We start from the raw sequence: 16,369 nt of genomic DNA on the forward strand, positions 1-16,369 counted from the left end.
TAAGAGTCAGACATGACTGAGCGACTTCACTTTCACTTTTCACTTTCCTGCATTGGAGAAGGAAATGGCAACCCACTCCAGTGTTCTTGCCTGGAGAATCCCAGGGACAGTGGAGCCTGGTGGGCTGCCATCTATGGGGTCGCCCAGAGTCAGACAAGACTGAAGCAACTTAGCAGCAGCAGCAGCAGCAGCTGCAGCAGATGTCCATGTGTAGAGTCTTCTCTTGTGTTGTTGGAGGATGGTATTTGCTATGACCAGAGCGTTCTCTCTGCAAAACTCTGTCAGCCTTTGTTCTGCTTCATTTTGTACTCCAAAATCAAATCTGCCTGTTACTCCAGGTATCTCTTGACTTCCTTCTTTTGCATTCCAGTTCCCTATAATGAAAAGGACATCTGTTTTGGGTGTTAGTTCTAGAAGGTCTTGTAGGTCTTCATAGAACCGTTCAACTTCAGCTTTACTGGTTGGAGCATAGACTTGGATTATTGTGATATTGAATGTTTGCCTTGGAAACAGACAGAGATCATTCTATCATTTTTGAGATTGCACCCAAGTACTGCATTTCAGACTCTTCTGTTGACTATGAGGGCTACTCCATTTCTTCTTAGAGATTCTTGCCCACAGTAATAGATATAATGGTCATTTGAGTTAAATTTGCCTACTCCAGTCCATTTTAGTTCACTGATTCCTAAAATATCAATGTTCATTCTTGCTATCTCCTCTTTGACCACTTCTAATTTACCTTAGATTCATGTCCATCACATCAATGATGCCATCCAACCATCTCATCCTCTGTTGTCCCCTTCTCCCGCCTTCAATCTTTCCAAGCATCAGGGTTTTTCCAATGAGTCAGTTCTTTGCATCAGGTGGCCAAAGTATTGGAGTTTCAGCTTCAGCACCAGTCCCTCCAATGAATATTCAGGACTGATTTTCTTTAGGATTGACTAGTTGGATATCCTTGCAGTCCAAGGGACACTTAAGAGTCTTCTTCAGTACCACAGTTCAAAAGCATCAATTCTTCAACACTCAGCTTTCTTCATAGTCCAACTCTCACATCCATACATGACCATCAGAAAAACTGTAGCTTTGACTAGGCAGACCCTGTTGGCAAAGTAATGTCTCTGCTTTTTAGTATGCTGTTTATGTTGGTCATAGCTTTTTTTCCAAGGAGCAAGCATCTTTTAATTTCATGGCTGCAGTCACTATCTGCAATGATTTTGGAACCGCAAAAAATTAAGTCTGTCACAGCCTTGACGTACTCCTTTCCTGATTTGGAACCAGTCCCTTGTTCCAAGTCCAGTTCTGTTCTAGCAATTTCTAACCAGTTCTAGCAAGACGGTAGGAGGGGCGAAATCACATTTAGAATCAAACTCCATACCCACCAGAGATACTCAGAGAGCTCAAACAAAACCTTGTGCACACCAGGAAACCCCACAGAAACTGAGCCAGACCTGCCTTTGAGTGTTTGAGTGTCTGCTGAGGAGGTACCAGTCAGTAGTGGCCTGCCACAAGGGCAGGGGCTCTGGGTACAGCAGACCTGGGTTTGGCATAAGCCCTCTTAGAAAATGTCACCGTTAACCCCACCAGGGAGCTGCCAGAACATACACAGGGCTGGAGAAACAGACTCTTGGAGGGCACAAAGAAAACCTTGTGCACTCCAGGACCCAGGAGGAAGGAGCAGTGACCCCACAAGAGACTGACCAAGACATGCCTGTGAGTGTCCAGGAGTCTCCAGCAGAGGCGTGGGTTGACAGTGGTCTACTATAAGGTCGGGGACAGTGAGTGCACCAGTGAGTGCACGGACCTTTTGAAGATGGTTGCCATTATCTTCATTACCTCCACCATAGTTTGGTTTCAGGTCAACAACAGGGAGGGAACACAGCCCTGCCCATCAACAGAAAATTGGATATCCTCATTAGTAATCTATTTTATATATAGTATCAATAGGGTATATATGTTAATCTCAATCTCCCATTCCTCCCGTCCCTACTCCTTTCCCCCTTGGTATCCAAACATTTGTTCTCTACTTTTGCATCTCTATTGCTGCCTTGCAAATAAGATCATCTATACCATTTTTCTAGATTCTACATATATGCATGAATATATGATATTTGGTTTTCTCTGACTTCACTCTATGTCACTCTCCAGGCTGACTTTATTTAGGTTACATTTCTTTTAAAGGAAAGTGCATGAATATCAGTGTTAATAAACCTTGAAAAAAACGTGATGTATTCACATGTACTTTTTTTATTAGTTAAGTTTAAGAGCTGTGCCAAAATGAGGCACTGCCGCACTCAGTGCCCCAGACCCTGTAGTAGACCACTGCCGACCACGCCTCTGCTGGAGACTCCTGGACACTCACAAACAAAATCTTTGAGTGGAGTGGCTTATAAACTGAACAATTGAATTATGTGAGTCTTGATTTTAGTAAATGACAAAGCAGCTAAAATTACAAAGCATCAAAATGGAGCAAGAAGGATTAAAGTACAGGTCATATCCTGAGAGCAAAAAGGTTGTGGGGGAGGAAGGGGGTGGTGGCCTGGAAGGGAGTGGGTGGGGGTAATGTCCAGCTGGAAGCAAATGATGCCATGTGGTTCAGCTGGTCATTCATAGAGTACATCCTGTGCTGAGGTAGTTACTCCTGTTATAAGTTTAAAACAAAAAGACATCATGGGTAAGTAATGCAGTAGAGTGTAGTGGAAGGCTGTTAGTACTTGTAGGGGGGAGGGAGGGAAGTAGAAGATTGAAAGAGTAAAGAGACAGCTTTATTAGCTTTCAGATGGTTTTTCTAGATGGCTAGTGGCATCTACCTAATTTCTTGAATAATGCCATAGCATTATGCACAGCTTCCTTATTCTATGGCAACATTTATTGTTATTTGTTTATAAGTCTTCTACTTCCAACAAGGATTTGAAGCAGCTTATAATAAAAGACACAGATAAAATAAACCCCTCAAATAATTAACAGCACAGTAGAAGATAAGGATTAAGTATTAATAATGGTGGAGGTGGGGGGGATAATTATTTTAGAAACAAATGACTAAAGAAGTTATTACAGCTCTGAGCTTCATAATGGTCAAAATAGAAAGTTTTAGTAACTTGGAAAAAATTTTCTCATCCTCCATATAATCTTATGAGCAATTTAGGTCATGTTTTAGGATGAATATAAGCAATAATAAAGTACATTTAGAATGTTGTGAGAAAAGATTAAAGAAAATCTATTCTTACCACTGTCACAGAATCATTAACTTTATTTTTTAAAACACACTAATAGCTAGTTTTTGTGCTTATGCAAACTTTTATTTTTTATTTTTTTTGCCATGACACACAGTTTGCAGGATCTTAGTTCCGCAACCAGGGTTGAACCTGAGCCCTTGACAGTGAGAGAATAGAGTCCTAACCACTGGACAGCCAAGGAAGCCCCCAAATATATTTCAGTATTAGGGCAATCATACTGTATTTTGTACTTAGTTTTTATTTCCATAATGGCTAAATATTTTTTCAGTCTTCACTGATGACTTTACATTACTGTTTTTTTAGACTATAAAATAGTCAATCATATTTTTATAAAGTCCTTTGCTTAACCACTTCAGTTTTATTGGCCAGGTTTCTCATATTTCACTAGTGTAAAGAATACCTTTGTGGGTATAACTTATTTTTCTTCTTCTGAAGAGTTCTTTCTTCGTTCAGTCAATAAGTATGTATTGACACTTTTGTGTGTGTGCCAGTCACTATTTATGCACTGGGGACACTGAGATCAGTATTTTCCAAACACAGAGGAAAATATGGTGCTCTGTCTGGGCAAGGAGATGCCAGGATGGTCTTCACAGAGGAACTAAGTATCAAGATAGTCCTTAAGAATAAAGGCAACCCACTCCGGTACTCTTGCCTTGAGAATCCCATGGATGGAGGAGCCTGGTAGGCTATAATCCATGGGGTCGCTAAGAGTCGGACACAACTGAGCGACTTCACTTTCACTTTTCACTTTCATGCATTGGAGAAGGAAATGGCAACCCACTCCAGTGTTCTTGCCTGGAGAATCCCAGGGATGGGGGAGCCTGGTAGGCTATAATCCATGGGGTCACTAAGAGTCGGACATGACTGAGCGACTTCACTTTCACTTAAGAATAAAAAAAAGTGCTTGTCAAATTTTCATATAGGTTTTGTCAAATCATAATGTTGATATTGTTAAACGTTTTCTTCTTTCCTACATTTTCAAACCTATACCAGTATCTGTGTTATTATTAAATTAAAAAATTTTTTTTCTCAGTTTGTTTTCATTGACTTAGATTATGGTTGAAGATAATATTGTATCTATCTATAGATTCTGTTCATGGTCTTCAAGTTTTCACTTGTATGGCAGGGAAAGGAAGGAAAAAAATGAGACTTTGGAGTCCCATTTATAAGATGGCTTTGCCATTTATTAGTGAGGTAAACTAATTAGGTGATGTAAATTAGTGATGTAAACGAATTAGTGAGGTAAATTACTTAATCTTGCTAAACTACAGTTTTTCCAACAATAAAGTTAGAGTAACAATACTTAACCTTGTATGATCATGGAAAAGATTGAACCAGAGAAAGAATAAATCATCTGTAATATAGGAGGCATTTTTGTTGTTTTTCAGTCACTAAGTTGTGTCCAACTCTTTGAGACCCCATGAACTGCAGCACACCAGGCTTCCCTGTCCTTCACTCATTCCTGGAGTTTGCCCAAACTCATGTCCATTGAGTTGGTGGTGCCATCCCACCATCTCATCCTCTGTTGTCCCAGTCTCCTCCTGTCTGCATTCCTTCCCAGCATCAGGGTCTTTTTCAATGAGTCAGTTCTTTGCATCAGGTGGCCAAGCTATTGGAGCTTCAGCTTTGGCACCAGTCCTTCTGATAAATATTCCACGTTGATTTCCTTTGGGATTGACTGGTTTGATCTCCTTGCTTTCCAAGGGCATTTAAGAGTAACTATTATTGCTTTTTGGAATATTGATGCTCCCTTTAAGATTCAGGAGTTCTTTACACATGTAAACCCTGTGTCCTATTTGTTGAAAATGACTTCTTTTCTATTTTCACTTTACAGTTTAAGAATTTCATATTTTAAAATTAAAGTTGGTTAAGTTATTGTTCTGTTAAATATCAGGGTTTCTGATAGTTACTCTATTTTAGGATTATATGCAAGTCACTAAACCATCTGGGATCTATTTGAGCATATAGAAATTTAATGTTTGACATAGCAAATATCAATTGAACTTTTATATAATTTTTTTTACAATAAAATCTGTCTCAAAGCATGAGATTGCTCGTTGAGAAAATACATTGCCAATATTTTCTTTTCACTATCTAAAATCACAGATTCCCCAATAGACCTGCAGTTTGTTGAGACTGCCTTTTAAGATGAAACTGAATACTTGATGCGAGATCAATAAAATCATAAGGACTGAGATAATATTTACAGAATTATTCATGTTGACAAACACTTAGCTCTGTTCATTGTGTATTTACTCGTCATAGAGCATTACAGAAAAGAGTAAATATTTGTTGGAATGGTCACTATTATAGTCTGAGTTTAAAACCTGAAACAAAAATTCTGGGCAATTTCAAAGTCTAACTCCTGTATCCTGTAAACTTAAATTTTATTTTTGACATGATTCTGAAATGAAATCTTATTATTTACATTTTAGAGATAAAAGATAAAGGGATTGTTTTGTTTAACAGAAGAAAACCCTTTTGTATCCTGGCCTTATTGATTCATCTAGCTTCTGCTCCCAACAGCTTAGAAACTTATACCAGAAGTTCTCAAATTTGAGGAAATTTTTCTACTCTGTATACCTTTGCTCGTTAGTCTTTCTGTCTGCAACACAGTTTTGATTTTTCAAAGTTGATCAGGTTCTTATCCTTGAAGATTCAACATAAATACAATGACTTCTCTGAAACCTTCAGCATCATTACTAACTCTCTGCCTTGATACCCTCTGGAATTTTTATATATTTTTGTTGTTGTGTGAAACTCATGGCCTGCACCTGAGAGGCAATATTCATTGGCTTTAAATGAAGGACTTTTAAATCGGACATGGGCTTTAGTCCTAGCTCTTCCATTTCCTAGCAATGTAGCCATAAGCATGTCAGATGACCTCTCTATGCTCTCTCTCTGTCTTAGTTTTCTCACCTGTAAAATGGGGTTAACAATAGTATTTCACAGAATTATTGTGAGAAACAAATGAAATAATGTGTGTCAAACATTTAGTCTAGTTTCTGACACATAATAAAGATAATGCATTTTCTTGTTACTTTTTGGTAATTATTTCCACACCCTTCTTATCTCTTGCTTCGCGTTTACCCCAATATGTGGCGGCATAAAACAATGAACATCTATTATTTCAGTTTCTGTGGGTCTGGAATCTGGGTGCAGCTTAGTTGGGTGTCTATGGCTCAGGGTTTCCCACAGACTGCACTTAAGATATCAGCTGGGAATGGATAACCAACTAGGACCTACTGTATAGCAAGGGAACCTTGCTCAATGTTATGTGGTAGCCTGGATGGGAGAGGAGTTTGGGGGTGAATGGATACAAGTATATGTATGGCTGAGTCCCTTTGCTGTCCACCTGAAACTATCACAACTTTGTTAATTGGCTATATCCCCAGTACAAAATAAAAAGTTAAAAAAAGCTATTTAGAAAAGAAGATATCAGCTGGGGCTACAGTCACTGAAGTTTTGACTGGGGAGGTTACACAGTTAGACCCTTGCTGCTTATGGGACTTAACTTTCCTCAGAGCCAGTGAGAGAATGAGAGGGGATGCCCAAGACAGAAGCTATAGCTTTTTGGTCACTAATTTGGATGTTACAGCCCATCGTTAGGTCTGGCCCATGTGTGCATGGGTGCTAAGTTGCTTCAGTCCTGTCTGACTCTTTTCAACTCTATGGACTGTAGCCTGCCAAGCTCCTCTGTCCATGGGATTCTCTAGGCAAGAATACTGGAGGTGGTTGCCATGCCCTTCTCCAGGGGATCTTTCTGACCCAGGGATTGAACCCTTGTCTCCTGCATTTCCCTCATTCTGGGTGGATTCTTTACCACTGAGCCACCAGGGAAGCCCAGATCTGGCCCATACTCCAGGTGAAAAATAATCCCACAGAGGCCTGACTACCCGCAGGAGGAAACCACTGGAAACCATCTCAAGGGCTGCCTAGCACCAGGGGTGTTGCAGCTTACTTACTGGTTTTTGTATTTTCAACGTTATTGTTGTTGTCTTTGTTTAGTTGCTAAGTCATGTCCCACTCTCTTGCGATCCTGTGAACTGTAGCCCACCACGCTCCTCTGTCCATGGGATTTCCCAGGCAGGAATACTGGAACGGGTTGCCGTTTCCTTTTCCATTTTCAATGGAATCTGTCTCCATAAACCCTTACCTCTATGGCTAAGAACTTTTTCTTAGTTCTGGAAAGTATGAGAGATTCTTACTTATCAGCTGTTCATGCAGTGTTGTTTTTGTTGTTCTTCCTTAGGGGAAAAGCTATTAGCAAAGCATGACACCCACGAAAGGTGGAAGAATGTTGGCAGCAGCTTATTCCATTCTGTTGTTATAGGAAGGATGGAATGCCAGGTAGTATGTGTGAAGAAGGATAAAAAATGGGGGGAATTTACACATATCAGTTATTTATCTAAAATTTTTTTTCACTCCCATAACCTAGTCCATCTTTAGATTATGGAAAGAAGAGAATGTGCTTTGTGTTCTTTCTAAAAATTATTAGATGCTGCTGCATTTAAGGGAAAGAGAAATCAAATGATAATTAACCAAGTAAGACAAATATCTTTTATAGTATAGCACCTGGTTGTATACATCTGATTGTAACCATGGTTTGTGTTGATCAACATCCTACCAGCTGGCTAAGTAAATTCCCAACATGCCAGGCTTCTGGGATGAACCTCCTTTGGAGAAACCATAGGTTCCATGCTCCTAAGCAGGAATCTTTTTCCCTCTGATGTCACTGAGTGTAGCCAGATGTTGCCAGAAAGATTGTGGTTAGCAGCCACTTATTATTTTTTTATTTTTATTTTAGTCTTCTTAAACGTAACCCCAAACACTTATGCAGGCCACTAAGAAAAATAGGCCTCCAGTCTCAGCAATTTCCATTTTCCCCCATGTTCTTTTGAACATCTTTCATGTTGATGGCTGGAAGTTATTCAAGCATCTCCTGATTGCTGTTTTCAAATCTTTTGCCATTGGTAGGTAGAATTCTTTTACAATCTTAGGCATAGGAATGGTACACAATAGATCTCCAATGAATGGAAGCTACTGAAATAATATTATTATCACACTTTTCTCAAAATGATCCTCCCATAGGATTGTTTCAATGCAGTTAATGATCATGCCATTATTTCTGTGTTTGTGTGGCCAGAGTACCCCAGAGTAATAAGCAGGATACATGAAAACCCCTCCGTAAATAGGTACCCTGTCTGTGGTGCAGACTTTTTTTACTGTGCACAATTCTGTTTTCTTCTGTTCTTCTCCATACCTAGTCTCCCATCATTGTGCAAGGACTCGCCAACTGGCAATTCATGTAGCTTTTTACCATCAACCTCCCCTTACTGTTCCAGAATGCTTTCATTGCTCTTACATTGTCACTTCAGATGCAAGGCTGCAAAACTCTTTCTTCCCTTTTGGAGTCTTGGAGCACCTATTGCCATCCACACGCCTATCTCTTGGTACATCCAATTTTTATTTTAAAGCAACAAAGATATTGGGTTCAAAGAGCTTGCAGTCTAGCAGGGATGATAAGACCTGGCATGAATAATGGTAGCACAGAGCAGGAGGGGAGAGGCGGTGTGTGGGAAGAGTCCATGCCCTAGGGTTTGGGGAGGGAAGGTCATTGACACCCAAACTGATCAGGAAAGATGTCGTGGAGACTGTGTGGTAGAGAGGATCCCGACTGCTGGAAATGGTGAGGGAGACATTCCACTGGGTGAGGAGAATATGAAGAGAAGTGTGGAGATGATGGGAATAAGTCATGAGAGGAAGGTGGGGAAGAGTCCAGTTGGCGTGGGAGCAGAGAGTGGGGGCAAGACCACTGGGTCTGAGGCATGCAGGCTGGCTTTGGGTCCCAGCCCTGCTGGATGAGGAATATAAACTGGTGTCAAACTGGGAGACAGATGCTGAACATATGACTTGATCTTTCCAAATCTGTTTCTTCACCTGAAAAATGAGGTTGTTTACCTCGCAGAAGTGTGAGAATCAAAGCAGACAATGAACATATTGTGGTGAGATAATTAAAAGAATATTAATTTATTATGTCCACTCCCACTTGGCATTACAATTTTCCCTTCTCTGTCCCTCCCTTGGCTCTGTGCCTTGGGGCAAGAATGCAGCAGATCGGAAAGAGAAGGAAAAAAAAAAGAAGAAGAAACATCTTCCTATTTCAGCCTGCAGGCAATGGAAAGGACTGGAATGGGATGGAAAACATGGAGTTATCCAAATTGCTGAGAAGCTGATGAATGTTAGGATTCTTCATGTTGTCACCTGCATCCCCCCTGGGAGAGAAAGCCTGGGGATAATGAGGCACAGGGTCACGGGGAGCAGGTCTCTGCACCACCTCCTTGACTGGTGAGCTGCCAAGCCTAAGCGGACTTTAGAGCTCCCTGAGGCCATATGGCCTTAGAAGGAATGGTTCTGCAGCGAGTCCTGGCAAACAGGGCCAGAGCCCCACAGAGAGTCCTACAGTCCACCCTAGTAAGAAAGCCATTATTCCATGGCTTTCTTTCTAGGGTAGACTGTGCTGCTCCAGAATGGCACCAGAAATGGCGTGGAGACAGGAGCTAGAGCTGTCTCAGGGCTGAGCCCAAGATCAGTGCTTGAAGGTTCACAGATTGCTCAGCAAAGACAGAGCACATGGAGAACCCGGTTTATCCTCAGACCCCACAATAGCTTGATAATGTGGGGACTCTCAGATCTCCCATAAAACCTCGTAGAGAAGTGAATTCCAACTGAACCAATAATTAAATTTCTGCAGCCCCCAGGAAATAGGAACTCATAATAGAAATTAAGTTGTTGTAGGGAAAAGAAAAACTAAGTATTTTCCTTGCTCCTCAGGGTTATGGATTGAGAAGTATATCCATTATAGTAACTTTAAAAACTTTAAATTGACCTGCCACATTAAGAACTAAAACAAAGAGAAAGCTGGAAAGGCCGCCGCGTACTGGAGTATGAGTGGCCCTGGAATAGCATCCTGGGAGGGTTCTGAAATGGAGTTATTCACATTCTTTAATTCCCTATTCTCAGCCCCAGAACAGTCAAAACTGTGACACAGCTGTTCTGGTTGTAAAGGGCAGCTATGTAGGGCAGTATTCCCAGAAGCTTTCTTTGCTCCCAAATCAGCTCCATAAAAAAGTAAGCATTCTAAATATCAGGCACGTTGATACGACAACCACAGCAAATTCAGTGCCAAACGTTTTTATCTTTGTGGCAGATGGTGGCCTGTTTGTGAAGCAGCACTTCATAGGGAAAGGATGCCCTTCAACACTTGAAATGGCTGAGCCTGCTTCTAATCCTTCAACTCAGAAGAACCATCAAACTCTGAAGAAAACCTCCAGGGCAACTTAACTCTTAAAACCAGCTGCCAGGTGGTAGCAGGCGATTGTTCCGTGTCTGGCCCTTTCTGTCATTCTGTAGCTGAGCATTGTTCATTGATTCCATTAATTAATATTTGTTGAACATCCTCTCAGCTGGACAACACGAGAGGTCCTTCTTACACCAGTAAGAAGGCAGGACACCTTTCCTCCAGGAACTTAAATAATTACAACAATATGTGCTAGTCACAATGGATCTCTAAGGTAAGTGGTAGAAGCCCCCTCAGTCTACAGATAGAGGAGCCGAGATTTAGATAAATGAGGGAACTAGCCCAAGAGCACTTAGCTAGGAAAGGGAAGACCAGAATTTAGATAATTCTGGATTCAAGATTCATGCTTCTAACCAGCATATTCTGGTGTCCAGGGAGGAATGAAGGAGAACAGGTTGGGAATTATGTACAAGGCAGTGTGATGGGAGCTCTGATCAGGTGTTTTGTGGGAACTAGAGAACCCCCTTCCCTGCCACAGCAGATGGGGAGGGTTCCCAGAGGAAGCCCCATCAACCTAAGGATTGTCAAACTGACTCCTCAATCAAAGGATTTGCTGTGGGCCCTAGTCATGGACATTAGAATCAGTTCCTCATCCTCCTATCTACAAAATTTTCACCCAAAGCACACATTTTCTCATATTCTTTTCCTCTTTGGAACAAGGATAGTAGGTTTTCATCAAGCCTGGGTTCTTTATTGCCCCTCTTTTAAGATTTTTTTTTTTTAATGTGCACCATTTTTAAAGTCTTTATTGAATTTGTTACCATATTGCTTCTGTTTTATGTTTTGGTTTTTTGGGGCATGAAGCGTGTGGGATCCTAGCTCCCTGACCCAGGGGTCGAACACATATCCCCTACATTAGAAGGTGAAATCTTAACTACCCACTGCCAGGGGAGTCCCATTACCCCTCTTCTTAGGTTGCAAATCTACAGATGGGCTGTTTTCGCTCATTGGCTATGGATACAACCTAAGGAGTAAGTCAGTGGAGGGGCCTGCACGACCAGGGCCACAACGAGGTGCCAAGGCTGCACTGTGGCTGTGCCTGGAACAGAACTCTGAGTGGGAGGACCAGCCGTCCCGGTCGGCCAGCCTTCAGCTGAGTCATGTGAGGCCATGCTGACCCGGTAATTCTGGGCCAGCAAGTGACCTCACTGAGTGTTTGTGGGGACACAGCAAGGGAGGAAATGTGCTAGAAGAAAGCAAAGTAAAGCAGTAAATGGCTGTCATTAGTGCTGTACCTCTGAGAGGGAGAAGGAGTGCCTATGTTTAAGGTAATATTTGACAAAGACCTGGGCTTCTCTGGTGGCTCAGATGGTAAAGAATTGGCCTGCAGTGCAAGAGACCTGGGTTTGATCCCTGGGTTGGGAAGATCCCCTGGAGGAGGGAACGGCTACCCATTCCAGTATTCTTGCCTGGAGAATTCCACTGACAGACAAGCCTGGCGGACTTGAGGTCCATGGAGTCACAAAAAGCTGGACATGACTGAGCGACTAGCAATTTCACTTTCTAGTCTTAAGTCCTGGAAAGGGTTCATTCAGCATTATTATTGCCACCCACCATCTTATCTTCTAAGCTCTGTTTTTCCTCAGGCACCAAAATTCAAGATAACGAGGACCAGTTATTAATACTTGACTACATTATCAACATTGTTTCATTACAAATATCCTAACACATTGCAGAAATGACTACGTATACTTATTTTTTTTAAGTATAGTTGTAAGGTAGAGGTTTAAATACACATCTAACATTTTAAAGGCAATTTATGGTACAATATCGTTTTATCTTTTTGATTGCTAATAGTATTTCAGCTACAGGGAGACTGAATACATTTGGGAAAGAAGATAGTCTGGGAATATCACCACTATTTGTAATGTTTCCTTGGAAAATATTAGAAATTAAAGTAACCACTTTAGAATCAAATTTTAGTAACACATTAAGGAAGGAATGGCATGCATATGCTAAAATGGCTATGATTTAACACCAGCCTGCTTTGTTTGGTATATGTGACAAGTAATCCAGTGACATGGCACCAGATTGACAGTAGTTCTTCCTCTGTAGCTACTGATGAAAAAAGGACCCACTCTAGCTCCCTAGACATGAACAGAGTCGTTTAATGCTTGGAGAGGAATGGGGCCACCCTCTGGGCCTTTGCGGCTTGCTTATGATGTTTTAAAGCAGCCTGCCAGGAACAACACAGGCAATATTTGCGTAATTGTAAACAGATCCTTAGATCTTTTATAGCTGGGATAATCTGTACAAGGAAAGGGGCTGCCTTTAGTCTTTATAATAGAACCAGCACCTTGTCCGCTCCCTCTGTAACTGCCCACTGAGGCTGTGCCCGTGCAGCCCTGTGTTCTGCAGAGCAAATGGTAGTAAAGCAATAAGCCTCTAATCAGCAAAGTCTTCCTGAACCAGCAGCATGAGGCAGGTATCCCAGTAAACTGAAAGGAATATGTCTTGGGTCAGGCAGGGTCTCTGCGGGAGGTCAAGGTGGGGCCCGGAGAATTCGGAGGCGGCCTCAAGAATGCAGGTTCCAGACCTTTCACACTTTACAAATGGCTCGGCTTGGCCTAATCCCTTCATTTTTTAAGGAGCACATTTCCTGGGTCTATAAAGTATATTAGAACAGCCTTTTACAACTGAGGTGGTTGGTAATATAGTTTGGTGGCTAGGAAAACAGACTCCAGAATTTGCCCTCTGGAGCTCCGGCCTGGCTGTCACCCACAACTTTGGGACCTTCCGCATACCTCTTATCAGTTTTAGTAAAGCAGGGCCGCAGGCTATGTCAGCCGGCAGCTCTGAGGGTTGAATGAGTTAATACAGAGAGTTTAGCACACAGTCAATTCTTTATAAAGAGACGTTCCCTATTATGGTTACTGGTGTGCTTTCAGGAGCCCGATTCTACAAACACAAAATTTGAATGTCACGTTACAGTATATTTTTGATTAGTAAAAATAACATGCGAACAAAAATAAGTGTCATGCTCACGTGTAGCTCTGATGACAATCTTTCAATTTGGGCTGCTTGTTTAATTTTTCTAGGTGTAATCATTGGGACAAAGATTCTCTTGCTAGAACTAGTGACTGTAATAATATCGATGAAGAATCCTGGTGTTTCTTAATACTTGGGTCTGCACATGGACCCCCGGGCAGGGTTGTCCAGCATACTGCACTGTGGCAGCATGCGTGGCAGAATCTCAGTTAAATGGAAAAAAAAAAAAAAGCCAGCCAGGTCTGGGCACTTCAGGGTGGTTGAGTAAAAGAAAGTGGACCTCTGACAAGTCACACTGTAAACCAGATGGTATGATGGAGAGTTTATGCCTTTTATGCTTCCGACTTCCGTGTTTGTCATAAATCAAGGTGTTAGATATGGTTAGTGATTTGAAGTGAAAAACAAATGCTCTGCTTTTCTTCTATAAGCTTCTGCATCAGTTAGAAAGAATCCTGACCTTCTAAGGAGATCTACTACAATCCCAGTAACAATAAACTATCATTTGCAACTCTTTACTGATTGGAATCAGAATTTCCTCAGTACTGTGAAACCAAAACAAGTTCAAAATAAACTGGACTCTGAGGCTCATCTAAGCATGCAACTCTCACTCTCAATATTATTTTTTTCTTTTTATGTGATCACTGAAAGGGCTTTATTTTTTTCATTGCCTTGCTTAGTGATAAATGAAAGTTATGAATTTGTACTAGTAAAGTGCATTTACAGTGGCAAAACAGAGCTTTTATTATTTTTCGTAGTCCCAATTTGCCTGGGACTGTCCCAGTTTTAGAACTGAAAGTTCTTCATCCTAAATTCTTCCTTTATCCTGGTCAAACTGGGATCATATTGTCACTCTGTCTATATATCAGAACCCGGTGTAAGACTTGGTTTTTAAAAAGGATTCTGCTGCTAAAATTGTTTGAAAATCACTGTGATAGATGAAGTAGCATGGTGAATAAATGGTTTGTTATCCATCCTGGACACCCTTGAGAGTGAAAGGCTCACAGATTGGACAGTAAGCAAACCCTATCCTAAAATACCTCTTATTCTGAAAGGCTAATACTCTGTTTGATTGCAAATAAATAAAAACCTTTTGGTAGCAATTGTCCGAATATCTCATACCACTCTTTGCTTAAGGATCATGGATTTGGGCATATGTTCATATTTTTCATTTGATCATAAATATAAAAGGTGAATGAGATGAGCCAGAAGAGATCTTTACTAATACCTGGTTATACCTTGGGATCAGTTGGCTAAAAAAATTAATCCTGCATGTCAAAGTACTTGTGATTCACTTTACTTTCCATCAAAGCCAATGCAAAAGAAAAAATGTTAATTAAAGGTTGTAGTAAGTTAGACTGCAGTTGACTAATGCTTTATTTTGTCTAAAACAGTCTCTAGGGTGAATAAACATTAACCATTTCATGAGTGAACAAAATTCATGTGATCTGTGACCTCTGGAAAATCTCAAGGAAAAAATACTTTAAAAATCCAGCAACTTTCAAACTTCCTGTCCTGAGAAGGACTGATGGTGGGAGGGACCCTTAGGGGCAAGCCAGCCCTGCTCCCTGTGCCCAGACCAGCTGCTTACAATGCAGTAGGCAGGATCCAGTCTTCCAGCAAATGTGCTTTGTCCGATCCTATCCATACACACTTGGCTCTTCATTGACTTTTCTCACACTGCTTTATTTCAGTAATTATTACCAACTTCCTTAGCTCCACATCAGCAAGTTCCCCCACCCCCTGTTTTTCTGGAAGGATGCTCAAAGATCATCCATGTTAAGGTACAAATAACGCATGGTGGCAGTGGCACTGATGCTATCACTTCAAAGCAGATGAGATGCCCTTGATGATTCTGGAACATGTAGTCTCTCTCACTCTCAATCTTTTACCCTAACTATGATTAAGGCACTTTTCAGTAATGGGAAGACCTTGTTCAGTACTACTCAACAATTTATACTCTACTTCTTTTTTTTATATAGCTGTATCTACTTATTTTCTTTAAATATTTTTAGGAACAAGGGGTCTTTTCTGGTGAATTACACATTCATGTGATAATTTGGGGATATGCTTTACATTTTTAATCTTTTTATGTTGAACATCAGAAAGTTCCATAAATGACGACAAACGAGCATCACATGCAAATCCTTTCCTTGGTGCTTCATTGCTGTCAGCATTCGCATAGATCTGCATCCTCACTCTGATTCATTGGCTGATTGATCTATTCTGTATTTGTTCTCTTTCCCCCATCTTTTCAACAACCCACTCAGGACTGTTTTAGGTAATTTTAAGACTCGTATTCTCTGACGGGAATCACTTTCATAAAATTCCTGAAGAACAGTGAGTTTGAAGAATGTATGTGCAGTTTATATGTGGAATTAGATTAATATCAAAATGGATAAAGCCATTTTTTGTAGGGCTAATAATTCAGCTATTGGTAGGACCATAATGTAACAGGGAGGAACTTGTTTTAAGTGGTTGAAAATAAGCACACACATAGATCTACTATGTCTAAGGTCACATTGATGACTGAGTAGAGCTTGATCACACATAACAAAAACCCCTCATGATTACTGAGTGACCAATAAACTGTGGAAAATTCTGAAAGAGATGGGAATACCAGACCACCTGACCTGCCTCTTGAGAAATTTGTATGCAGGTCAGCAAGCAACAGTTAGAACTGGACATGTAACAACAGACTGGTTCCAAATAGGAAAAGGAGGATGTCAAGGCTGTATATTGTCACCCTGCTTATTTAACTTAGATGCAGAGTACATCATGAGAAACACCG

Source organism: Bison bison, unplaced genomic scaffold, assembly GCF_000754665.1.
Source record: "Bison bison bison isolate TAMUID 2011002044 unplaced genomic scaffold, Bison_UMD1.0 scf7180017864370, whole genome shotgun sequence".
NCBI classification, from domain to species: domain Eukaryota; kingdom Metazoa; phylum Chordata; class Mammalia; order Artiodactyla; family Bovidae; genus Bison; species Bison bison.